The 27,829-nt window shown below is 38.4% G+C and overlaps 1 pseudogene; it reads left to right on the top strand.

Moving 5' to 3' along the window:
- Positions 1-9,872: 9,872 nt before the first annotated feature.
- Positions 9,873-27,592, top strand: LOC122638858 (annotated as a pseudogene).
- The last annotated feature ends 237 nt before the right edge of the window (positions 27,593-27,829 follow it).

Raw genomic sequence — 27,829 nt, 5'->3', positions numbered from 1 at the left:
CCCATTTTGAAGCCATTTGCATGGGAGAAAGAATGTGTTTTTCATGAAAACACCTTTGGCAAACAGGCCTTAGTGGCTGGGCCTATATATAAACCAGCCTCAGCCCAAAAATCTCTCCTATTCATTTCGTTGGAAAGAAGGAAGGGAGAAAGAGAAAGGAGAAAAGAAGAAGAAGGAGAGGAGGAGAAGGAGAGCTTGGAGGTGTTCAAACCTTCTTTGTGCTTGTGATTCTTTGAGGTAAATCCTTCCCTTGCTTATTTTCCATGGCTGTAACCATGCTCCATGTGTTTCACAAATTCGTGGTAAAACCATGTTTTGTTAGAGTTGATAGTAAATATGTATCGGTAGTTCACTAGACTTCTAACTAGTTCCCTTATTATGTATTTTAACTTTTATGTCTTTTTACCTTTTACCTCCCTAGGGAGTAGATTGTAATACTTTTAGTAATTCTATTTGAGCAATATAGGTGGGTGGAAGCTCTCTAATACACACAACTTTGAACCGTAATCTCTCTTCTTCCCTCTCTTGTCTCATTCTTCTCTAACATCTTCCTTCCTTCTCCATGTTTCCCTAATCAAACTCAACTTGGTTGTTTGAGAGTCATATTTGGTGCTCTTCTCTATTCTTTTCTTCTCTTTGGAATCCTGGATTTTTCCAAGAGAAGCTACCAATGTAAAAATGATGAAGTATGAAATAGGTTGGAAATAACCTACTCATCTGCTTGGTGTTCTTGAGCTGGTAGTAGACTTAGACCATGGAAATAAGTGTAGGCCATGCTTATTTTAGATGTATGCTTAATACAGGGGCTGTATTTCTTGAAACGCGAAGTGTTATTGCATAGATTTAAACCTGCTCTTGTGTGATTTCTGCTGTTCCTTGCATGAGCAGCCAAGCATGCTAGCATAGGTGCCCAAACTACCAAGAACCCCATGCATGTTTGATTTTCCACCATGTACATGTTGTTTATCATGCATGGAACCCAAAAATGTCTCCCGATCATCCATGCAGTCCATAGATCCATAGATTCAAGCCAAAACAGCTTAACCTTTTAAATTTTCGAGCTGTTCATTCACTAGTTGATTGCAGTGGTCGATTGGATCAACCACTATGAATTGACCACTGCAGAAAACTGAGACCTGTGTTACCCCTGGTCTGCCTTTAGGTCTGTAATGCACTGCAGGAAGCCTTGCATGTAATCCCAGCTGAAATCCATGCACTGTACCTCTGTTTGGAGCCAATTTGACATCCTGAGACAGGTTTCGGGCAACCAAACTCATATTTGGAATGGAACCATGACCCAAATCACTAATGGAACTACTGCAGTGCCATCTAAAACCCTTGGTGTGAACCCTTTCCAATTCTGTGACTGTAACCCCACTGGTCTATTGCTATTGGTCCATTGGATGGGCCAGTACCAATCAACCACTGCAGGAAACCTAACCCTGTGTTGTCTCAGACCTACCCTAAGGTCTGAAACACCTTTTTAGAGCCATGGGTATAAACCCCAATACAAAACACATCATTCCAGCCCTGTTCTTACACTTTGAGCTATGGGTTGATTGCCACTGGTCCATTGGATAGACCAGTCCAATCAACCAGTACTGAACATGATTGAATGACATGACCCTAACCCTTGTAGTTACTTAAAACAGTACTTGGGCACCCTTTTTGGTCTAAAACCATAAACCTCTTTTGACTTTGACCACTGCAGTCCCTACTGGTCCATTGCCACTGGTCCATTGGATAGACCAGTGCCAATTGACCACTGCTGCTGTCATGGCAGTTTTGTATCTTGCCCTGGTTTGGGAACTAAACCAGGGTTACCCCTAGTCTTCTAGGGTAATTTAATGTGTATTAATATAAAATTCTAATTTATTTACCATAGGTTTTAACTATTTTCCTGGCGACGCATATCAAGGTGCTTTTGAGGACCGGCAGTCCTTCGAGTAAGTGGAGCATAGCCAAGGTGAGTGGAATTACACCATACGTGTAGGTGTAGCATAACTAATGAGTTATGATAACAATAACAATTTACTTTTCTGTCTTTATATTTATATTCTCATGTTCTTATTGGAATTATGTTGAGAACTGCTGATGGAATGCTTGCATATAAATTGTTAGCCTAAATAGAAACGAGGCCGGTGGTAGCCCGTAGAATGGGATGCAGTTGACACCACCCGATTCGTACGATATCATTAAAACTGTTAGTCTAGATGCCGTAGCCGGCTTGGAAATGAGGCTAGTGGTGGCCCGTAGAATGGGATGCGGGGCACCACTCGACTCATACTATGTCATATAGAATTCATATGGGTAGGTAATCATCACCCGTGCTACGAACCCTTGCCAACAGGGGTTTAGGTGTTGGATACCACAAAAGTGTGAGGCCAATGTCCTGAAAGGCATTGCTCGGTTAGTAGACCCATCATGATCATTAGGACGTGGTGGTAGCACAAAAATGTGTGAGGCTAATGTCTTAAGGAGACATTGCTCGATCTGTAGGCCCATCAGTTAATAGGACTGGTGGTAGCACCGTGGTAACCTAGAGGGTTGGTCGGGGCTGACCTTGGTGACTGATGCGGGAGCTAATCGGTCCTCTCCGACAACTCAATGGGTGTATTGCGGGAAGGGGTTAGAGGCCCGCACCAGGGATACATGTATTGGGGATTGTAATAGCACTATACCTGCTTTAGTTTTGTCTGTTAGGTGGCTTAATAATAACAATGAATATCATCCATATAGGCTCATGGTTGTGCTTGCATGTGCACGCACGGTTTATATTTCATTCACGGGCTCGGTGGAGCTCACACTCTTGTATATTCTCTTTTAGGTGATTTTGCAGGTACTAGTTTGCCAATGGACGATGAAGCTGTTGATGGACTGTAGATCTTCCTCATGTTGTTGATTTACGAAGATTTTGTTATTATTTAAATTTCTTTCTTTCAAGAAGTGTAATTACCATGATATTGTACTTTGAGCATAAATGGATATGTATATGGTATAACATAGGTACTTGGGATTTTGTTGTAATTAATATAAATCATCTATGGGTAGTTCGATCTTCCGTTGCACTCTGATTTTTTTTTCATTTATTATCTTTTACTTCCCTATTGGTGGTTTGTGACATGCAAGTACTGCTTCTGGATCCTTGGGGATTGGCGGATGTGGTTCAACATCCGGGTCACCCGCCCGAATCCTCCCGGGGGGTGGTTTGGGGTGTGACATTTCCATTCCATACTTAGTTTATTTTTCTGTTTTTTAATTGAACCGGTTCAAATTGGTTGCATCCAATTGGTTCAATTTAAGTTATTTAGTTAAGTGTCTTTTAGTTTAAGTTAGTAGGGTCAATTAGGTCTTTTTACTATAAGTTTTAAGTTATTTTATGTTTAGTAACACCCTTCCACGATTTTTGAAGGATGTGTTTAAATTGTACTAGGTTTTGGCCTTTGGCCTATTATTATAAATAAATTTAAATTGTGGGAGGCTCGCCCACGGTTGCATATTTGAAAAAACAGAATTGTTGGCTGTCATTGCTGCTGCTCCTTTGCTCCTTGTGAGTGTTTGCCTTGTGGTTCTATCAAGGAAGAAGGCTAGATAGATTTCCTACGACAATCCTCTACAGTCGGAAGGTGGTTCTATCCTTCTATCACAGAGCTGCTGCCTCCATTGAAGATCTTCTTCAACTAGTAAGTTAGTTGTTTAGTTCCATTCATCCCCTTCTTTCTTCTAATCCTCCAACCCAAACTTACCCCATACCAATCGATTCCCATAAACCCTAAATCATCTAAGTTCTGTCCAGCCCTATTTTATCAGTCAAATCCTCTCAAATTTCAAACATAACATCCTTATAATAACCCTTCCACTCGACCTAGCTTGCTGCCCCATCCCCAACAGCTAAACCCTAATTCCCCCTCTTCTCTGTAAAACCTAAAATCAACCTAAAACCTGTCCAGACCTAATTAGCCATCCAATTCAGCCAAATTACAGTCGAATCTCCCTCTCCCTGCCAGTGATACTCAACCAGAACCCCAACCCTAAAATCCCATTAAAAACTTTAGTTTCAGCCTAATTTCTAAAACCCAAAACCCGAAACCCTAACTCTAATTTTCTGAAATTCAATTTTTTAGTTAAACATCATCCAAACCTACATTATTAGCTTCTCCTAGACCTTCCCATTAATACCATATAAGATTTAGTTCCATATTCATAAACCTAACCCTAGAAATTGACCTAAAACCTTAATTCTGCCCATTCTAACCAGCAGCCCACTTTGAGATCTTGTTGCTTGGCCTCTAGTAAGATCCTTCTTCTATTTAGAACTACATTAGATAGTAGTCGCGCACACCAAATTAACTTTGACCGGAACTTAACTCTTTCAATATAAATCAGATTTAAGCAATCTTGGATTTGTTAGAAAGCTTTTTTTTGGAACAAGTCATGTGGTTAGAGGCGCCGAAATCAATAATCCAAGGAGTGGTGGGAATAGACATACCATGACCGGCAAAATAAATACCTGAATTGGCACTATGAGGAGCAACAGGGGAAGCAATAGTATCAGAAGAAGCTGAGGCTGGCCGATCCATGCGAGAAAGAAGTTGACGGAAATCAGTAAGCATGGAGCTGATCGTATTCAACATTGAGACCGGCTAAGAATTCATAAACACGCAACTTGTCTTCCCGCTTTTTCAAATTTGTTGCATCAACTGTTGGGTAGCATGAAACTCTTCATAAAAATCCAGCTCTTGCCACAGACTACGCAATTCAGCATAATACTATGACAATGTGAGGTCCTTTTGTTTCAGTTCATTTACCTCTTTGCGGAGTTCATAGACTCGAGGATCGTTGATCGTTCCCAACTTGGGAATATACATCTTGAGCAGCTCTCCAAATCTTGGCAGCCGAATCAAGGAGAAGATAACCATGGGCAATTTGTTGTGGCATAGAATTGATGAGGAAAGCCATAACTGAATTATTCTCACACTCCCACTAGTTAAAAGGTGCTTCTGTAGAAGTGGGCTTTGCAGAATCACCAGTGAGGTACCCATAAAATCCACAGGAGCAAAGGGAAATACAGCATGAACTTGACCACATCAAATAATTCGTGCCATCCAACTTAGCTGAGGGCCTTTTTGGTATCATTTTTCATTTTCATTTTGGCCTATTTAAAAGAAGTCATTACTAAAAGCCATTTTGATAACAAATGGAAAACTGTTTGGTAACTACTAAAAAAAATAGATTGCAGAATGAAAAATAAGTTTGTTAACTACCTATGTATAAATAATTTCCATAATATATACGTGAAGAGATTCTCCCATCACCCATCTTCTTTCCCAAATCAACTCTAAACCGCAAGTGATCCATACGATGGGTCTCGCTAATGTAGTCCTAGATAGGTAGGAGACCTACTAGGAGCCAAACAACCGGATCAAATAACAAAAGGGGCTGCTGGTTCGAATGGACAACACTAGGATTTAGGTCAATTCCTAGGGTTTGGGTTGGATATTGGGAAAGGGGTTTATAGGGTATTAATGGGCAGGTCTAGGGGGTCAATATGGTATAAAAAGGTTAGGGTTTGGATGAGTTTTGAAATTCTGCAATTCTGGACAGAATTGAGTTGCAGGTTTTGGGCTTTAATGGAGTTAGGGTTTATGGGATTCAAACAAAAAATAAAGGGGATCAATTGGGGGAAAGGATTAGAGGATTAGAAGAAGAATTTTGGCGTCAAACTTACTGGAGATTCCACTGGCAGCAAGCTTCGACAGTTGTGAAGGATAAAGCCACCTTCAAATTTGAAGAAGATCCTCCCAGCCGTCACGGCGTAAGGAGTCAACCGGATTCCACCAGTCCCTTTCCACCTTGATAGAGCCACAAGGATGCACACTCACAAGGAGCAACACTCAACTGAGCAGGGCAGCAGCAATGGTAGCAAACAAAAGCTTTTCATTAATCAAATTCGTGTACAATGCTGGCCTCCCTTACAAACTTATATAGAAGACTCAAAAATAGACTTAGACACTAAAAAGGTGTTAGTTATATGTCCAGAATACCGTAGGGGTATTCTGGACCTTTCTTCTTTCTTAGTTATGTTTATTATTTTGGTTTTAGTCCCACATTGGTTTTGTAATCTTTTTTATTCATTCATTATGATTATAAATAGAAGTGCTTGGTGATCACATTGATTATCCAAGTATTAACCTAATTCAAATCTGCTTACATGGTATCAAAGCTTATTTCAAACTAGGGACACCACTTTTCTCATTTTTTTTTTTGATTCTCGTTCTCTCTCGATCTTCTTCTCCTTTGTTCTTCATTCCCATATAGGGCAGCACTGATGAGGTGATCATGCGATCCAATTGCTGCCCCCATTACCTCATTAATGTCTTATAATTCTGTTTGATAGCCCTACATCAACACTGCTGAGATATTCTGCGATATTGGCTCTTCAGTTTTTTTGGAGATTGCTTCTACATCAGATACAAGGGCTCCTCTCCTCTCTTTGAAGACCACAAGCTGCTGCAGAATTATTGTTTTACTGGTTCAGAACTTATCTCCCAAAATTGAAGACCTCCTTGAGATCGATTCCTACATTATTAGGGTTTTTTTCAAACCCTGACACCTGTCGATCTTAGGGTTATTGCTGCCCACTGGACCTGATTTTTTGCAGGTGTTTTCCCCACTTATGAGGGCTCCTTCGACTGCTATTTGACCTCCTACAGATCTGTTTTGGTGTGTGAAGACATTGAGATCGATTTCATAATTACAGGGTTTTCTCAAACCCTAATTCTATCGATATTGGGGCTGCTGCACCTGTTTTCTGGATCGGATTTTTTTCTACAGATGTGTTTATATTATTAAGGACTTCTCTACTTCAGTCTTTCAGCCACTTCGATACTTATTTTTTTGCAGCCTAGGCTCCTCCATCGATTCCATCACTTTAGGGTTTTGTTAACCTAATCGATCAAGGTTTCTTTTGGCTGCTGGTTCTACCTTTTGGGGCTTTACTTGAAGTTGTTTGACCTTCTCTGCTGCCAGTATGGGCGACTCTACCAACTCTACGGCTACTTCTGTTCATGATGGCAATAACAAGACAGATTATCACAACTTTCCACCTAACCCTATCAAACTGGATGGCTCAAATTACCTTTTTTCTTCTATATCAATGATCTTCTTCTTGACAGTCGTAATTTCTTTCACAGTATCTGCAATGAATCTTTCCTTGAATGTATCTGCTACAATTCTTTTTGATCTTCTACTTGAATTGTTTTTGCTATTCATTTTGAAGTAGAAATAGTATATTTTCGCTATGCATGATTTGAAACAATCTTTGTTCTGCAAAATAGGAAATAAACATTAATTATTTATATTTAAATATTTAAATAACTAGTAAGTATTTTTAGAAATGAACAGATAACAAATTTTAAGTAATCATCATATTTTTTTTACCTTTTCTTTTGCTTCTGCATATTCAACTGCCGAACATCCTGTAATTTTCTCAATATCATTAAATAATGTAACAGTTATTGTTTCTGTGTCATCTGAGACCCTGAATCTTACCAAGTACCTGTGAGTGAAATATCATTGTTATGTTAAATTAGAAATAATACAAATTTGCTAATTTTTAATTTAATTGTCAGATGAAATCTTACTTTTGTGTGTACTCTGTGTCATCATTTCCACAAGTTTCACATGTTGCTTTTGCTCCTTCTAGTTTGACTTTCTTGTTGCACTTTGTACATGTGTTGTACCATTGTTCTTCACATTCAACTTTTGATATTATTCCTTTAATGTAAAACATTTTCTGTAAATTTGTATATGTCAGAATCTTGTAAGTAAAAGTAAAACCCTTTTTTTTTTTTGAATAAGTTTAATTATAATATATTTATTTACCCAATCTGAAGAAAATTCTTTCTCTATTAAATCCTGAATTCTAACAAGCTTTGCTTCTTTGAATTGGTCTTCTTCTGCTTTCTCTTCATTTCTTTTGATGCCTTCACTGTTTTCTTTATACCTATGACATAATATTAAAAAGTTATATATATTTGTTTTATATATATATATATATATTTTATGATTTGATACAAACCATTTTTTTAATTCTTCAGTCTCGTGAATTTCTGGATTTACTTTCATTGTTGTTCCTCTAGTTGTATTAAGTGAAAATCTTGAAAATTTTGAAAATAAGTTTTTGATTCTTATTATTTTTAAATATTTATTTAAATCATTAATTTATACATTACCTTGGTATGTTGATGTAGAAATCCCTGTGAAAGGCACTACTGGATTTTCTGATTCCAAATTCATTAATTCACTTCCTTCATTTGTTGAATACTCTCCCCATAATATTAACATTATTGGCTCAGAACTGTCAACCAGTTATATTTCAAAGTATTATTAGTAGAAATCTTAAATTGTTTAAAAAATTATTTTAATTTAACAAATCTTACTCCATGTTGATGATTTCAATTTCCCTTTTATTCCTTGCTCCATTGTTTTGTGTTCTTATTGTTGTCCAATTCTTGACTTTAGTAACTATTCCAATAATATCTGTAAAATGACATATTAGTAAACAAATAAAGTTAGTTTTTGATTTTCATAATTTATGTTGTATGTAATTATTTAATAGACTAAAATTGTAATTACTTACCAAACACTTTGTCCTTTTTGTCCTTTTGATTTTTCTACTCTTGAAGACTTGTGAAGTTGTATTTGATGTTGACTACATTTGTCTCATCCTATACTTCTTCTATTACTGTCGTGTGTATTATAGTTAATTCATGTTCTTATTTACATTTGAAAATTTTGGATTTATCTTTTTAACTAATCCATCAGTAATTAAAATGTTTTTCCAACATTTACTATATCCTCCAATTTGTCTACAATCTCATTAAACAATACTGCCTATATTTTTGTTCCCTGCAAAATAAAATTTTTATTAGTTATTTCTATTTTTTATAAATAAAATTTTAACTTGATTATTTAATTCATTAAATTTAAATATTTATTAATTTTTTGTAACGTATCTAATCGTCAATTAAAGTTATCTTTATAATCTTTCCCGATCCCTTTTGATTGTTGTATTCTTTGACGCTATTTTTGTGCAGTACTGTCACCTTTAGTGTCCAATTTCTATCATTTGTTTTTAACTGATTTATGTTCAAAATGTTTGTCATCTTTCCTAGCAATAATCTATTTTGTTAGCCTCACTTAGAATATTAGAATATAATGAAATAGAGAAATAAACATTTAAAAATAGTAATAATTTAAATGATTGACTAAAACAACCCTCAATTCTAATTATTGAAATAGGCGCCTCAATAGATTAACCTTCAACAATCATACAATTTCTCGTAGAAACAGATTGCTCAATACAAGGACTTGTCAATGAAGAATAAAATAATAATATGACATAATAAATGAAAGTAATATTTAATTAATAGATTAAATAATTATAATAGAGAATAATGCAATTACCTGTTGTAATTTGGAGAAAAGATTCGAGGGACATGAAACAGAAGATCAGATTAACAATCGATTAATACCATTAACTTATAATGAAGTGAGATACAAGATCCCCAGTGAATAAATTTGACTCAAATCATATATTCATACATCTAACCAAAAATATGATAGTATAAAATTAAAAGAATCAGCTAAATTAATATCAACTTATCCTCATAAAATATCTACTTGACTGACAGACGTGTAAAGACTATTCCTATTTCAACAGTCCATGCAATCAACAACAGTAATAATTTTTGGTGGGAGAGGGTATTAATAATACAAGTTAACACTCTACACCTGAACTTGCTAAGCACCTTGTCCGGACCTGGTACACAAAGTACCAGTATTCAACAAACTCTCTTCCGCAGAATACAATGAGATGTTTGGATGATCAACATGGTTATGTGGGCCTGTGTTTTACAATCAGATGCATGTTTTGTCAACCTAGTAGACACCAATAGGAAGTTATGTCCATAATCTAAAAATGTTACATTAGTCATTATTTCGTACATGGCAATGTGAACAGAAAATTGATATTAAGCAAATAGCAACCTGTAAGTATCAATACTTGTGGCTTTATTGACTATATATGTTATTGATATTTAGTTGTATATACACCAGTTTTCCTTAAGTTTGTCCTTAGTAAGATGTGACTCTCTCTTTCATCTTACAGGAATAAGGTTGCAAATGTGAATGCTGGGGCCCTTCAACCTGTCATCTGTTTTCTAAAATCAAATGATTCCAATTTGCGGGAGTATGCCACTGCAGCTCTACTAACCCTCTCTGCTTCTGCCATCAACAAGCCAAAAGTCAGTGCCTCTGGTGCCATCCCTCTCCTTGTTGAAATCCTCAGAGATGCAAGTCCACAAGCGAAGGTAGATGCATTGATGGCATTATACAATCTCTCCACCCTTCTGGAGAATCTCAGCATCATTCTTGCAGGAAAAGCCATCTCTCCCCTTGTTAACTTGCTTAAGAGTTGCAGGAAATCTTCAAAAATAGCAGAGAAATGTAGTGCGCTTTTAGAATCCTTGTTAAGTTTTGATGAGGGGAGAACTGCATTGACATCTGAAGAAGGTGGACTACTTGCAGTAGTTGAAGTACTGGAGAGTGGTTCACTACAAAGCCGAGAGCATGCAATTGGTGCACTTCTGACAATGTGTGAGAGTGATGGACGTAGGTATACAGAACCAATTCTTAGGGAAGGAGTCATTCCTGGTCTTCTTGAGGTCACAGTCCAGGGAACACTAAAGTCTCAGTCAAAAGCACAGACCCTGCTGGGGTTATTGAGAGATTCTCCCTACCGAAGGACTGAATTTCAAGCCGACACGCTAGAGAACACTGTCTGCCATATTGTCTCTCAGATTGATGGTGAACATAGAGGTGGAAATGTTGGACAAGTGTGTGTCCATCAAACCCGGTTCGGTCCGGCTCAACCCGATTCACCTTTGTATTGAACATTTATACATTTTAGTTTAATATTGTCACATGCGATATAAATTTTTTGAGCATTATGTGTCCGTAAGTTATACTTAAAATGGTAGTCACGACTAGGGTTTGGGCTGGGCACCCTTATCATATGGTCGTCGCATTAGGTATGCCTAGACATGTGATGTCAGGGTACGAATGCGAGTGCTCACATGTTTGATGTGTGCATTGGAGAAGAAGCTACTTTGTCGATTCCCTCATGTATTACTGCCAGATGTAGGAAGGGATAGACATGTGTCACCGACACCCATACTGAGGGAACCTCACCTTGCAAAGTGTGATCGCATTCTTTGGTTCATCAATGACCGAGACTCAAGCGAGTCAAAGGCGATGTTTTGGGAATGCGTGAACACTTTGTGAGTGAAGGAGTTATCCAACACGGTCACCAGTGCCTGATTGGGGAACACTAAGATAGAGACTGTCTGTGCATGGTCGGATCAGAATCTGGATCCAATACCGTTTTGGAAATGATTTTGTAAAATTTATTTTACATAAAATGATACATTATTTATAGTTATTTCAAATAAAGTGTTTTATCGAGTTTTGCGGGACCCGATCGGATGCACAGACGCTCTTATATGGACATGTACTATGGATTGGGGTTTGGCAGTACATGTGTACATGCCCTAGATTCCATAATGATGGTGTTGATTAGTGGGGGGGTTGTATATGATAAATTGTTATCATATAGGGAGTTATTTGGAATTTGCTAATTTAATTGGCTCTTTATTTAATTAATGGATTTGGTGCTAATTATAATTATCCATTAATAATTAAATAAAAAATCTAATTAATACTTTCCCTATTAGATTCTGCTTCTTCACCTGTGTAGCACTTTGAGTTTAAACAGAACTGTCAGACTGAGAGAGAGAGAGTTAGACTCTCACTAGGGCTCTATTAAATCTATCTAGGATTTAATTAAACCCTATTATTATAAATAGGGGACCATAAAACGCAGAAGGCGCAGCTCTCCATGTTTTTGGACCAGACACTCTCTCTCCTACGTTTTTGGTTTCTCTCTCTCCCTCTTGTGATCTCTCTTCTTCTTCTTGCTTCTCTCACCTGTGTTTGAGAGTTAGGGTTTGTGAAACCCTAGATCTGTGCTGAGGAGTTTGAGGGCATCTGGGATTGGCGTGTAGAACCTTGGTAGCACCATTGGAGGTTCAGATCTGTTTGCTTGGAGCGCTCATTGGAGGAAGAACCACTGTCTATTGGAGGAGCAACACTTGAGGCTCACTAGGTTAGCAGTTCTTTATTAATTCCTTCTGTTCATTGATTATTAATATTCATGGGATGCGAAAGAAACTCGAATCGATTTATTTTCGCTGCGTATTCGAGTATGGGATGATCCCTCTTGCCATGTGATGACTAGAGATGTATTTTCTCTATCCCTAATATATTCTATAATTGTGTGGAACACATGAGAGAAGAAGAAACCCTATTAGGGATGCACCAGGGTTCCCATGGGGGACCATGGGAAACCCTAAAATTAAAATGGGGCACCCATGGGACACCATGGGATAACCCAGGGCGTGCAAAACCCTAAAGATAAATATCTTGGTCTCCCCAGGGAACCATGGTTTGATCCCTGGACCGTTGTTTGGCCAACAGTGTGGTATCAGAGCCACCTTTCCCACCCATGAATATTAGATAATTAATGGTTAATATGATTATCATGAGTGGGATGCAAGTTGGCACATGGGTGGTTAGAATATGGTTGTTGTAACAACCTTCTCATGTGTACATGGGTAGTTACAAGGTTGTTAGTGTAACAACCTACCTATGTGATGATGGATTTGGTTTGTTTTGTTTATTCCAATTATTGAAGCATATATCCAATTAGGTTGTGATTACTAATTTTTAGTTTTAAAATTTTTTATCATGTTCTATATGTGGGGGGGGGATGGGGGGCGCACGCTGCCAAGCCTCTGCGCACGCCCTTCCCCATGAACCTACCCTTGTGCGCATCCCCTTGCGGGCTATTGCTTGCGGGCAGGAAGCTTGCAGGCTGCTGTCCGTGGGCTTTAGCCTACGGGCTGCAGGCCGCAAACTGCTGTCCGTGGGCCCTGTGCCTATGGGCTGCGCAGGGAGTGCCTGCAGACTGCGCAAGTGGGCTGCATGCACCCCCTTGTTTTCCCTCCAGTTTAACAATAAATAAAAAAAAAATTAGATTTTTCAAAACAGAATTTTATTATTTTGTTTTGTTTTTGGAGGATGATGATGGGTGAAGAGATTCCCTCTTTACCCACTTACAATTAAAATGCGATTTTAATTTTATGGGCTTGGATACATGTTATCACATGCGATGTGGTGGTTCAATAATTGAAGGAATCCATGTTTTAATTTTTGGTTCACTTGCTTTAATGCCCATGCATGAAATTATATTATGATGTGATTATGGGAATGACATTCTAATAAATGGATGGATTGTTTATGTATGTGATACATGGGGTTATGGGTGGATGTGATGCTTCTCTCTCTTTCTCTCTCTCCCCCTTTTTTTTTTATAAACAAATGTACTCCACCCCATGGGCAGCCCAAATGGTGGGTTGGTTTCTCCATGCAGGGTTTCTTTATTATTATGGAAATGAAAGTGTATAGAATTTTTCCTAGGTTTCCATTGTAAGTTTAGAGGAGTTAGGACTCCCAGGGCATGTAGATGGTGATCCACATGTAGCGCTCAAAGCTTATGGAGATGCAAGTCACCTACTTTGAAGACATGATAGGGCGGAGGAGATGATCGAGGCGTGGCAGCCATGGCATGATAAATGCACTCAAAGTTATTAGTTTTATTTTTATTAGGAGGGTTCTTTAATTGCTTCTGATAAAAATGCCGCCATCCCATAATCACTTTTAATTAATGTTGATTAATTATGTTATTTTATTCCATCCATGATATGTATGTGAGAGTTGCTTAATCCCTCTTTAATCATAATACATGTATGATATGGACTAGTCTTAATCGGTAGACATGTCCATGGCCTCCTATTGAAGATAAATGTAGAGATTGTGTGATATGCCCTGCATATCCCGACAGGACATTGCCAGGACCTCTGTCACACATTTATCTATATTTACCTCTATCTAGATACGTTAGGGTATGGATAGTGAGAGGGCACTATGACAGTGGGCCATCTTTCATGATTTCATGATTCTAACTAATGCAATAGGTAAGTACATGACTTGGGTGTATGTCAGCCGACAGGATCTGGACATGACACCCAGGTGGCCAAAAATATTGGAAGCCCATGAGGCGGACAGCTTAGTCCACACTACCATGGTGTGTATAATGACTCCGACAGGGTAAGTTATGCATGCAAGGGTTGTAGGTATCCAATTCATCTTTTGGGTTATGAGGAAAACCCAAATCGTGAAAGACCATTGATGTGTGTGTGCTCAATTTATTATTTTCAATGGTCATTAATTAGCATGTGGTTATTTACTTGTGCATGTGTAGATTAATATACGATGGTTGCCGTTAATTCCAACCTGTTAACACTCATTAGCGAATACAAACTTAATGGTATAAACTATGTCGATTGGTACCGGAGCATTAAGTTGCTCCTGACTACTGAAGGACTGTACACAGTTCTAGATGAACAAGTTCCTCCTCAACCCAACCCGAACGATTTTGAGGCAAATGAAGAGATGCAAGAGTTCCTCATGAGGGATTCCAAGGCATCACTCTATATCGTAAGATCGTTGGAAAAGTCAGTTGTAGACTCAGTCAAGGATATACGCACTGCTGGGGGTAAAATAGATAAGCTTGCTGAATTGTTCAACAGGCAGTTGACACACGCACATTCTGATGCGGTGAGTCAAATCCATAACTCCAAGATGTCCCAGGGGACTCCAGTGATGGATCATGTAATGAAAATGATCAATCTGTTTGAAAAACTGGAATCCATGGGGACTGATTTCAGGCTGCGATACAAGATTGATGTGATCTTAGCGTTACTCACTTCTGCCTACGCACCTTTTAGGATGTCCTACAAGATGTCCAAGAAGGAGATGGAGCTCACCGAGCTTGCTAATGCACTGGTAGAGGCTGAAGCGTCCTTAGAAAAGGACAAGGCTGAGGTCAATGCAACTGAGGCAAAGCCTTCTTCAAATGGGAAGAAGAAGAAAAAGGGAAGTAAGGGTAAGACCCTGAAAGCCAAGGGTGGGAAGTCTGGCAATAAAGGCAAAGGCAAGTGCTTCTATTGCAAGAAGGAGGGTCATTGGAAAAGAAACTGTCGTGCTTACCTGGCAACTTTGAAAGACAAGAAGCCGGATGAAACAGTGGCTGCTAAAGAAGGTACATGTGATGTTCACGTTCTTTATGAGTCTAATTTGTCTTTTGAACAGACCAATTCTTGGTTGGTGGATAGTGGATCCACTATTCACATTTGCAATGATTTGTAGGGGTGCAAGGAGACAAGGAACCTGGAAAGAAATGAAGTGCGTCTTCGGATGGGCACTGGAGCTGAGACCATGGCATTGGCTGTGGGAACTTTTATTTTAAATTTTAGTTCTGCTAGTTTAGTTTTAAAGGATTGCTATTATGTACCCTCTTTCAAGAGGAAGATAATTTCAGTTTCAAAACTTGTTTTGGAGGGATATAGTTTTTCCTTTAATTCTAAATTGATTATTCGTTTTAATAATTCCTTTGTGGCATCCGGATATATGCAAAGTGATTTGTATTTTCTAGATTGCCCTATTAGAACGAATGTTGTTTCAAATGTTGATTTGAAACGGAAAGCAGCTCCAGTGAACTCAACATATCTGTGGCATCTAAGATTGGATCACATTAATGTGGATCGAATCAGTAGATTGGTGAGGGATGGGCCCTTAGAGAGTCTGAGGGTGGAACCATTCCCTACCTGTGAGTCATGCCTTCAGGACAAAATGACCAAGAAACCCTTTAGCAATAAAGGTGCTAGAGCCACAGATCTGTTGGAGTTGATACACACTGACGTGTGTGGACCCATAAACATACAAGCAAGATATGGGTATGAGTACTTTATCACATTCAACGATGATTACTCTAGATATGGTTACATATACTTGATGCATAGGAAATCGAAAGCTTTTGATAAATTCAAAGAATTCCAAGCCGAGGTCGAAAGACAGCTCGATAAACACGTCAAGTCCTTACGATAAGATAATGGAGGGGAGTATCTATCGGATGAGTTTAAAGAACATCTCATAGCCCAAGGGATAGTTAGTCAGCTAACTAATCCAGGCACACCACAATAAAATGGTGTATCCGAACGACGCAATCGGACCCTATTGGATATGGTCAGGACGATGCTCACTTATAGTGAGCTGCCTCTTTCTTTCTGGGGGTACGCTTTAGAGACGGAGATATATATCTTGAATAGGGTTCCATCTAAGTCTGTAGCCAAGACACCCTTTGAGTTGTGGAAAGGGCGAAAGCCCAGTATTCAACACCTAAGGGTATGGGGTTGCAGAGCACATGTGCGAAAGCAATAGACAGACAAGTTAGAATCCAGGACTTTGAGATGTTATTTCTTAGGCTACCCCAAAGGCACGATAGGCTATTATTTCTATGACCCAGTTGACCAAAAGGTCATTGTAAGTAAACATGTCACATTTTTGGAAGAAGAAATGATGACCCAGAGGTCCGAACCAGTAGTCATAAAAGAGATATCAGATGGCTCGGACACGTCACTTCCAGAAGTGAGACCAACTGACATACCTGCTGAAATACCAACACCTGAGGAACCTCGACGCAGTGGGAGGACTATTAGACCACCCACCAGGCTAACTCTTCTAACCGAAGAGGAAATAGTGGAAGAGTTCCACATGGTATCCGTTGAATCGGATGATGATCCGATGACATACTCTGAGGCTCTAAAGGATGTTGATGCCACTAGGTGGCTGGAAGCAATGCACTCTAAAATCGATTCGATGCATTCCAACAAGGTCTGGACTCTAGTCGATTCACCACTTAGCGTCAAGCCGATTGGATGTAAATGGATCTTCAAGAGGAAGAAGGGCGCAGATGGAAAGGTCGAAAGATTCAAAGTGAGACTGGTAGCAAAGGGCTATACCCAGAAAGAGGGTATAGACTATGAGGAAACCTTTTCACCAGTAGCGATGATGAAATCCATCAGGATTTTATTGGCTATCGCAGCACATTTTGATTATGAGATTTGGCAGATGGATCTGCAGACTGCATTTCTAAATGGGTTCCTTCAAGAGGAAATCTACATGGAACAGCCAGAGGGGTTCTCTTCCTTGGAGGAAGAAAGAAAGGTGTGCAAATTGCAGAGGTCCATTTATGGGCTGAAGTAGGCTTCCAGGAGCTGGAACATCAGGTTTGATTAATCAATCAAATCCTTTGGTTTTGATCAAAACATGGATGAACCATGCGTTTACAAGAAGATCAGTGGGAGGGCAGTATGTTTTCTTGTTTTATACGTAGATGACATATTGCTGATTGGTAACGATGTAGGTTTCCTATCATCAGTAAAACAGTGGTTATCCACAATGTTTTCAATGAAAGACCTTGATGAAGCTAGCTATATCCTTGGGATCAAACTTGTAAAAGATCGCCAGAAAAAGATGCTAGGCTTGTCACAAGCTACCTTATAGACAAAGTCCTGGCCGGATTTAGTATGGAGAACTCCAAGAGGGGAAGTGTTCTCTTCAGGCATGGAGTCAGTCTTTCCAGATCTCAATGTCCTTAGTCTCAGACGGACATTGAAGAGATGAAGAGGATTCCCTATGCCTCAGTAGTAGGAAGTCTAATGTACGCTATATTGAGCACGAGGCCGGACGTTTGCTATGCAGTAGGTATTGTGAGTCATTACGAGTCTAATGAGTGGAGATGCCATTGTATAGAGGAGTACAAAATAGAAATCTATAGCCGATCCCTATTTTTATGAACACCTTGCATCATGTGATGCGGCTAATAAGGTGTTTGGGTTAGGAAGTTCCTAACATTTCTGGAGTAGTCCCTGATCTTGTGAAGGGCCCTATTCCCCTGTTATGTGACAACAGAGGGGCCATTGCACAAGCTAAGGAGCCTAGGGCTCATCAGAGGAACAAGCACGTGCAGCGGAAGTATCACTTCATCAAAGAGATTATCCAGCAGGGTGACGTGAGTATCTCCAAAGTGGACACAACTGAAAATGTGTCTGATGCCATGACAAAGGGTTTGTCACCAGGAGTGTTTGAGAAACACATGGAGGGCATGGGTTTAAAATGTATGGGGAATTGGCTTTGATGTACAAGTGGGAGATTGTTGGACAAGTGTGTGTCCATCAAACCCGGTTCGGTCTGGTTCAACCCGGTTCACCTTTGTGTTGAACATTTATACATTTTAGTTTAATATTGTCACATGCGATATAAACTTTTTGAGCATTATGTGTCTGTAAGTTATACTTAAAATGGTAGTCACGACTAGGGTTTGGGCTGGGCACCCTTATCATATGGTCGTCGCATTGGGTATGCCTAGACATGTGATGTCAGGGTATGAATGCGAGTGCTCACATGTTTAATGTGTGCATTGGCAAATAATCTACTTTGTCGATTCCCTCATGTATTACTACCAGATGTAGGAAGGGATAGACATGTGTCACCGACACCCTGTACCTGAGGGAACCCTGTCACTGTAAAATGTGATCGCATTCTTTGGTTCATCAATGACTGAGACTCAAGCGAGTCAAAGGCGATGTTCTGGGAATGCGTGAACACTTTGTGAGTGAAGGAGTTATCCAACACGGTCACCACGCCCGATTGGGGAACACCAAGATAGAGACTGCTCGGCATGGTCGGATCGAACTGGATCCAGATGCTTTTGGAAATGGTTTTGCAAAATTTATTTTACATAAAATGATACATTATTTATAGTTATTTCAAATAAAGTGTTTTATCGAGTTTTGTGGGACCCAATCGAATGCACAGACGCTCTTATATGGACATGTACTATGGATTGAGGTTTGGCAGTACATGTGTACATGCCCTAGATTCCATAATGATGGTGTTGATTAGTGGGGGGGTTGTATATGATAAATTGTTATCATATAGGGAGTTATTTGGAATTTGTTAATTTAATTGGCTCTTTATTTAATTAATGGATTTGGTGCTAATTGTAATTATCCATTAATAATTAAATAAAGAATCTAATTAATACTTTCCCTATTAGATTCTGCTTCTTCACCTGTGTAGCACTTTGAGTTTAAACAGAACTGTCAGACTGAGAGAGAGAGAGTCAGACTCTCACTAGGGCTCTATTAAATCTATTTAGGATTTAATTAAACCCTATTATTATAAAAAGGGACCATAAAACACAGAAGGCGCAGCTCTCCACGTTTTTGGAGCAGACACTCTCTCTCCTACGTTTTTGGTTTCTCTCTCTCCCTCTTGTGATCTCTCTTCTTCTTCTTGCTTCTCTCACCTGTGTTTGAGAGTTAGGGTTTGTGAAACCCTAGATCTGTGCTGAGGAGTTTGAGGGCATCTGGGATTGGCGTGTAGAACCTTGGTAGCACCATTGGAGGTTCAGATCTGTTTGCTTGGAGCGCTCATTGGAGGAAGAACCACTGTCTATTGGAGGAGCAACACTTGAGGCTCACCAGGTTAGCAGTTCTTTATTAATTCCTTCTGTTAATTGATTATTAATATTCATGGGATGCGAAAGAAACTCGAATCGATTTATTTCTACTGCGTATTCGAGTATGGGATGATCCCTCTTGCCATGTGATGGCTAGAGATGTATTTTCTCTGTCCCTAATATGTTCTATAATTGCGTGGGACACATGAGGGAAGGAGAAACCCTATTAGGGATGCACCAAGGTTCCCATGGGAGATCATGGGAAACCCTAAAATTAAAATGGGGCACCCATGGGACACCATGGGATAACCCAGGGCGTGCAAAATCCTAAAGATAAATATCTTGGTCTTCCTAGGGAACCATGGTTTGATCCCTAGACCGTTGTTTGGCCAACAGGAAAAGCACAGAAGATGCTAGCCGGGATGATGCAAGTTAGCATGGAACAAAGCTTGAGACATTTACAGAAGAGTGCATTGATCTGTACCCCAAATGATCGATCTCTCTCAAACTGTAATGCCAAAGTTTGTTCAAAATGGTTGCTTTGGTCGTCGGCGTTGTGCTTTCTCAAAGTGTGGGTCATCATATTATCCATTGTGAAGAAATAAGATAGTGAAACAGAAAGCCAGTCCAGGCCATGAGATGAGATTGAAATCCTTTTGAGACAGAAGAACGACTAAAAGAGATGATGTTTGCTATGTTTGCTAAACTAACTGATTAGATGCATAACCTAACAAAACAAGACGAAATTGAATGAGGTAAGAAGTCTCTACATTGGAAGTTAAGCTATCGTTGTCTAAACCTTTCCATATAGCATTTTTTTTTGTTATGGTTGATGGTTTTTTTCAATTAACATGGAGAATCTTCAGGGAACAAAAGGAATCCAGATAGACTACGTCAACAAATAAAGTATCATTGAAATAAAAAGAGAATAGTTACAGAAGCATCAATGGAAGCTCTGTAGCTACTGAAAGGTCAACAATTCTTCATATCCAACGGAACTGATTTTTTGAAAGTTCACACCTTTTCACCTAAAAATCTAGGGTTCATAGCTGTTTCCCCAACCGATATTGATATGTATCGGCTGATACGATATCAATAATTAAAACTGCGCCAACCAAAGATGCAATTTGGTTCGGACTGACCCCAATTTCCAGGCTTGTCACCACAGTTAGCTCTGTTTAGTTTGGGTTCTGAATTTAACCCAGGAAGAGCAATCTTACATGAATGGGGAGTTAATTGATATTATGCATAGAGAGTCAAAGGTTCAATTTTTTAGAATCAATGGGGGATCAATTTGGATCAACATAAGAGTTGGCTGAATGGGTAGCATATTTGCTATTGGACATATCAAGACATCAAGTGGGATCATTATGGAAATTTTCAGACTACCATCCAGCTACAGATAAACAATTTTGAGAGAATCCCATTCTTCAGAAATCACAGTCCACACCTAAGAACTATAATAAAGTAGTTTATGAAAGTGTCCACAGTGAATAATAATAAAAAAATGTGTTTTCAATTAAACAAATATGGAAGACAAGGCAGAAAAGGGTAAAGGTTTCTCAGGGACCAGACTTAGAGGTTTGATCGCCTAGTAACCCCATTGAACAGGATTGTCAACCAACGAATTCCAATCAAAAGGAATCCCAGTACTCTGTTCATGATTCCAGCCATAAAAAATCAGATCCAACTGAAGTAGAATTAGTTGGTCTTCATTCCCACCATTACAACAACAATATCACCCAACAAGCAGAAAGAAGATCATGGAAATAATATAAAGTTATGATGTAAAATTATTTAAATATTAGATAGAAGAGAACTCACATCGAAAGTGCAGATTTATGTTGAAGACAATGTGAGAGAACCTCTGATTTTACTCTATAACTTAACGAAGAGAAAATTTTGGTGAGAAATGAATGGTAATTTCGATGGTGCTTGATATAGAGATTAAAATTTAGTTTAATGACAAAGGAGAAATGAAAGGTGTATATAAATACAATAAATGAGATCATGTCGGTTTTAGTCAGGCTAAGTGAAGTAGAGGAATAGACAGATCACTAAAGGGTCAATTTAAATGATTTTCATGTCAGAAAACACCATATTAAATTTTAATCCTATTTTATTCTTCAATATAACTCATCTCATTTGATTGAAATCCCATTCTCTTCTTCGTCCTTCTTGCCTGTACCTATTCTCTGTCCATGTAGCAGTAACAGTAACCAAAATACTATTGAATTGATCTCTTCCATACCCACATCTTTCGACTGAATATTTTGTGTAGTGGTCATAAATCCTAGCTCATCTGAGGATGAAAGAATATCCGATTTGAAGTTCCATAGTTCAATTTTAGAACTGAACTGGTGTCTACCGTCTGGTACAAGTTCAATAAACTACCTGATAATTTATTCCTTTTAATTCCATATTTTCCAATATTGCCCTTCCTTTTTTAATGTGACATTCACCCTTTTCATCTTTTTGTAGATTTGCATCATAACCCTTTATATTCTCGTACTACTTTTGCTTTTTCAAATTTGTTTGTATGTACGTGGAGAAGGTTCCAATTTTTAATTTAAATCTGGATATTTTTAATAGAATAATGCTAAATTTAATTTATGTATATCATTATCTACTTAACTTGTTATTGATTATGATACCACTTTTTTCCGTATCCCATATCGTTTGATCAATACGTACAACATTAAAAATTGTTAACATTACAAATTCTTTTTGTTGGTAAAATGATTTTATAAAAATGTTAAGATATTTTGTTTTATGAATTTCTTAAATTTTTTTGGAAAATATGATTCGAATTTATATAATTATGAAAAGGAAGAAACTTAAGAGATTCCATTTTACGAAAACTGATTTCACCCTAAAGAAATAGATTGGAAGCTCCTCAATTCTCCCCTGTATTTGTAAAGTTGTTGCGCTTGTGTGAAGATGCGTGCTATGTCGTGTAGCTTGTTAAAACAGGTTTTCTATAGTTTTGTATTTCACAAAGTGACAAATGAGCATAGTTGTCACAGTATCTACGCTACCCAAGGCGTTTAGTGTTTTGTGGAAGCAGGGATACACCATTAACGCAAACAAATTGCCTGCCTTGGATGCCAATGCACCTAAATGAACTTGTCTGCCGGTAAATCTGATAGGCATAGAACTGCAATCATCATAGCCATTAGCATCTCATCCTCTTCTGCTTCCTGCCCAAGAATTATGAAGTGTGATGTTGCAATCCTTGTCCCAAGTGTAGAATAAAGTTAGATAGTTTGCCTGAGTCATAATGTGGCTGAATTTTATTTGTAGGATCATATGAATGAGCTAATTTAGAAAATATGGCTGAGGACATATCTTCCCTCAGCCACAGGCAGCCCACATTCGTCGCTAGCAAAAGTAATGGTTATAAAATGGTTTTACTTCTAAAAGTAAAATTACGAAAACATTTGTTGTAAACTTCATGGCACTGCTTTGCATGAGAGCATTAGAAAGATTTCTATCATCGATTCTTCAAGAAATCGGATTACCAATTATTTTTTAAATGTTGTACTCAAGTGTTGTCAGTTACAAATGCATGATATTCATTTGGAAGTGCAATTGCCTGTCGTAGATGGTGCATGTTCATTGAAGATAAAGGAGCTTACTCTGGAAGGTCAGAGCCATGAGCGTGCTTTTTTGCTTGAGGACTTGTTGGTGCACTTTGGTTCTTAATTGTAGAGGTTTGGAGATTGGAATGAAGAGAGAAGACCATGTTAACTGTGTTTTTACTTCCTTGAATCTTTACATTTCTATTAGACTGATTAACCTTGAGGTTGTAAACGTTTATCTTTGTATACCAGAATTAAATTCTACATTTTCTCCAGCTGATGTTTGCTATCCTTATTGCTTTTGATATTTCATCTTCAAAAACGGTTAAGCATGCTGGAAATGGTAAGGAACTATGGGAAACAGTTCCAGGTTCCAGGTTCTCCTTTCATAAGTTAGTTGATATTGCTGGCCTATGGATGCCAATGCACCTAAATGAACCTGTCTGCCGGTAAATCTGATAGGCATGGAACAGCAATCATCATAGCCATTAGCATCTCATCCTCTTCTGCTTCCTCACCCAAAATTATGAAGTACAGTTGTTGCAATCCTTGTCCCAATTGTAGAAGAAAGTCAGATAGTTTGGCTGAGTAATAATCTGGCTGAATGTTATTTGTAGGATCTTTGAAGTACAGGTAGAGTTGTCACACCTGCAAATCATGTAATTTTTCAAGAGCATCATTAGTGAATAGCATTTGGTTTTCTGCCTAACAATTGCAGTTCACATGATCAGTAGGAACTAAATGGGCCTCACAACAGTCTATAGTCTGTACATGGTATTGACCCATGTACACTACTTTCTCAAATCTGACCAGAAGCTGCATTGGCTAATATCTTTGGCAATTTAATACATAATACAAGATCCACCAAAATTATTCACTGTACAAATTGTAAGGGAACAAAAAAGTAAAAGGACCTCATGTGTGTGCAGGACAGAGTTGTGAAGAACGGCCGGGTCTTGTTCAGATCAATGGTAGAATCTACCCAATTTACCCATGGCTTCAAGGCATCCTATTAGCAATGGGTGTTCCAATTTTTCAAATCCTAACAAGAGGTAGCTAGTATATGTATGTTCGCAAACATGAAGACACCTTCTATAGAACCATGGTAGAAACATTGGATATGATTTAGATACATACAACAACATAAATGTGGTACACATTGACATAATCAGAGTAGGCAAAACAAGTCATTTAAACATTGGAGATAGTTAGTTGTAAACCAAGAATTAATAACTTAAGAACAATGTTGAGATTAAATAGCCTTAAAAGCATGTAACTCAATATCAGACTTGATTTTTGTAGAATTTATTAATTTGGCCCAGAGTCATCTGATCCAAGCAAACAAGATGGTACTCAGCAAACTGATTTAAAGGACAACAGATTTTGTTCTCACAAAGATTATTAGAGAAACCCCCCAAAAAAAAAAAAAAATATATATTATCCAGCGCATGGAACAATACTCTTCCCTGCCACCCGGGAAGAGAAGAGGATTTGCCCAACAAATTAACTTTCCGGCCAACTCACAGAAATCCCTTCTACGTAAGATGATATATAGATGGAGTTATGTAAATGAAGGTAAAGGATTCTCATTGAACTGTTCAATTTTCACTTGCACAAATAGATCCTATAAATTGCTTAATTTCTTCACGTCAAGGTACTAAAACTCGGGTCTCGGTGCCAACTCGACTCTTGGAAAAACCGAGACGAGTCGAGATCTCGGGTGAGATCTCGCCGAGTTGGTGCATTTTTTTTTTCTTCAACTCGAAGCCTCAACTTTGGGTCAACCCAAGATCTGGACCCGAGATCCGAGATGTCGAGTTTTGTCCAATTAGATAAGGTATTTAAGTGGTAGGTGGGTTAAAATAATGGGTTGAAACCGAGATCCAACCGAGATCCGAGATCTCGCCGAGATATTGCACTTTTGAGACTCGCAAGCAATCTCGTCTCGAGATTTCAAAAATCCGAGAAACTCGGCGAGATCTCGAACCTTGCTTCACGTACCCAATAGACTAAAACTAAAAGAAAACACAAAGATGAGGGATCAAGGAAGGGAAGTACCAGCATGAGCCTGAAGTTGTTGACATGTTGCATACATCCTAAGGCTAGTAGCCATTAAGAAGACACATAGAAAAAGCCAGACCTGCAAAATAAGAATTTAAGAAAAGCTTCTTAACTTATTTGTAACTAACTTAAATGAATATATTGATGTCAACAGTCTCATGGCTACCTATCAATCTTCTCTCATCACCCTCTCCATAGGCTTCATATGCTCCCTGTGTTGCAGACCCAGCTTATCAATAGCCTTGCTGATCAAAGTTAAATTCATAGCCAAAATCAAGAAAATTCACTCAGAATTCAAAATTAATCTACACTTTAGATGTAGAACATTTATAGGTAGCACATTCCTATATACAAAAAGGGAAAAAAAATCATTTACTTGTTAGTATGGGCACCAGCACCATTCCAGTCTCCCTAATTATCGTATTGATAATAAGATGAGAATGAACAATAAAACACTGGAATCACACCACTCCCATCTCCTCCACCCTCCATTCTCCATTCTCATCTGATCTTGTTCTGATCTGATCTGATCTGCTGATCAGAAGTCTTCAAAGAAACCCAAATCACAGGTAGGCTCCCCAGCATTTCTCATTGGAAAAGGCTGCACTTTTTTTATTGTATGATAGAGACTTTTAAAGTTAGCAACCTTAGTAAGAGAATACCCATTTGCAACCTCAGTAGGAGGATAAAGGAAGAAATGAACAGGTGGTACCCATAGACTGCTTTTGTCGTCCCTTGATGAGCTCGAGCGGCAAAAGCAGGAATGTAATACCCAGCATATGATTCTCCAGTAATGAAGAAGTCATTCTCTGTGTATTCAACTCAGCCAAAAATGCGAATAAACAAGTCATCGGTTTTGTTACGCATTAGATAGTTTAGAGATTAAGGATTCCAAGGCATATAAGACTGTAGGGATTAATGCATATACACATTTAGGCAGCGAAGTTATGGATGCCCAGCAATAGATCATTCTTTCTTTCTTTTGAACATTGAGAGAAAAGTAATGTACCTGATCCTGATAAGCTTTGAACTCTAGGGATTTAGCATACTTCAAACAGACAGTCAAACCCCCAATGGTGTGGTTATGAGCATGTCCCTACAAAGGCACAATATTTCGCAATTAAAGGAGCTGCATACAGAAATACATAGGATGGAACATGGGTCTAGATCAAATGTCAGATTAAAGAGCAAAAGTTACTTCGACAACTAAATCAGCAGTATTTGGCCTTTCCACGGCAAGGTTTTGATCGGATTAACCACCAATCACATGTTGAATCACCACAAGGAAGAGCACACCACGATAGGCAGCAAATCAGCAACAACAGTTTTTTAAAACAGTAAAATTATGGCCTATAAAGCCTTTACTCTTTTATTTATGACAAGCCACAAATAAAGTTCCAATCAAGATAGGAAACAACTCTTCTGCCAACCAACTCCCTTATAACTGGCCATTCCTTCTTAAAGTCTAAACAGACAATAAAAGGATGTGGACCCAAACATAAACAATAAAAGGTAAAAAACAAAATATATACTTATACTGGACCATTGAATCACCAGTTCAACTGGAACTTAACTTAAAGCACTTAAAACAGAAATTGACTTAACTTAAAACAAGTAATTATGTACTTGTCTTTATCTTACTAATAAGAAATAGATGTTTGCATGTAAGAATCATAATAAAAAGTGAACAATTGTATCAGAACTCATGTTGTTGAAACTCTACAATAGGCAGCCTTTACTAATAACCGTGTAAATCTCATGGCTCCTTTTACCTGGAAATAAATGGAGCCTAAAGGTGAGATGCAAAATGCAAGACATGAACTTCGAAGAGAAACTAAAATTTCAAAATAAGTAACAACCTGTAACAAGATGATAGATCTGTAGGTAGCTGAGTTCTGCTTTGGCTCACACATAATATATGATGACAGATAATGAAGCACTGTAATAGGAACAAAGAAATGGGGGAGTAAGGAATTCCCAAAGGGAAACCATTAATGCAAGGAGGGAAAAGATATGGGTAAGTGCATTTATTGAAGAACCAAAGAAACATTGCCAGCCACATCTTGTCTATTGAATACATGCTGCAACCAAACAGATACAATAAAGAGGTATATTCAATCAATAGTTGAAAATTAATAAATAACTAAATAAAATAGAGCAAAGCTACATGCAATATGTCTAAAAATAAATAAATAAATAGAACATTTGGAGGGGGTGCTATTGGTTTCAGGTTTTTCTTGTATTATGTGAATCCACCTGACCTTCTATTGCTTTTTCTTACAGGGAGAGTAACAAAGCGGCAGATTGGGTTGCTAATTTTGCCTGTGAAACTGTCTCCAACAATGTTTATCTCACTGGTGAAGAGCACCCGAGTGCTTTCAGGCGTATTCCTTGGGAAGGCTAGTCTTCCAGTTCTCAGAAAATCATTTTTTGGTTGTTTCTGGTGCAAGGGTTGGGGTTTTTGTTTGAGTGACTAAGAGATCTGTTCTTCCTTGGGCTGGGGTAAGGCGGATATGTCCCCCCTTGTAGCTGTGTTTTCATTATATTTTTCATTAATAAAGCAATAGGGGCCTCCCCGGTTCCCATTTAATATTCGGGGTAAAACAAATATCTAAAAATAAAGGAGATTTGAGCTGGAAAT

This window comes from Telopea speciosissima, chromosome 9 (genome assembly GCF_018873765.1).
Source record: "Telopea speciosissima isolate NSW1024214 ecotype Mountain lineage chromosome 9, Tspe_v1, whole genome shotgun sequence".
NCBI lineage: Eukaryota > Viridiplantae > Streptophyta > Magnoliopsida > Proteales > Proteaceae > Telopea > Telopea speciosissima.
This window is presented reverse-complemented; position numbering and strand designations above follow the sequence as displayed.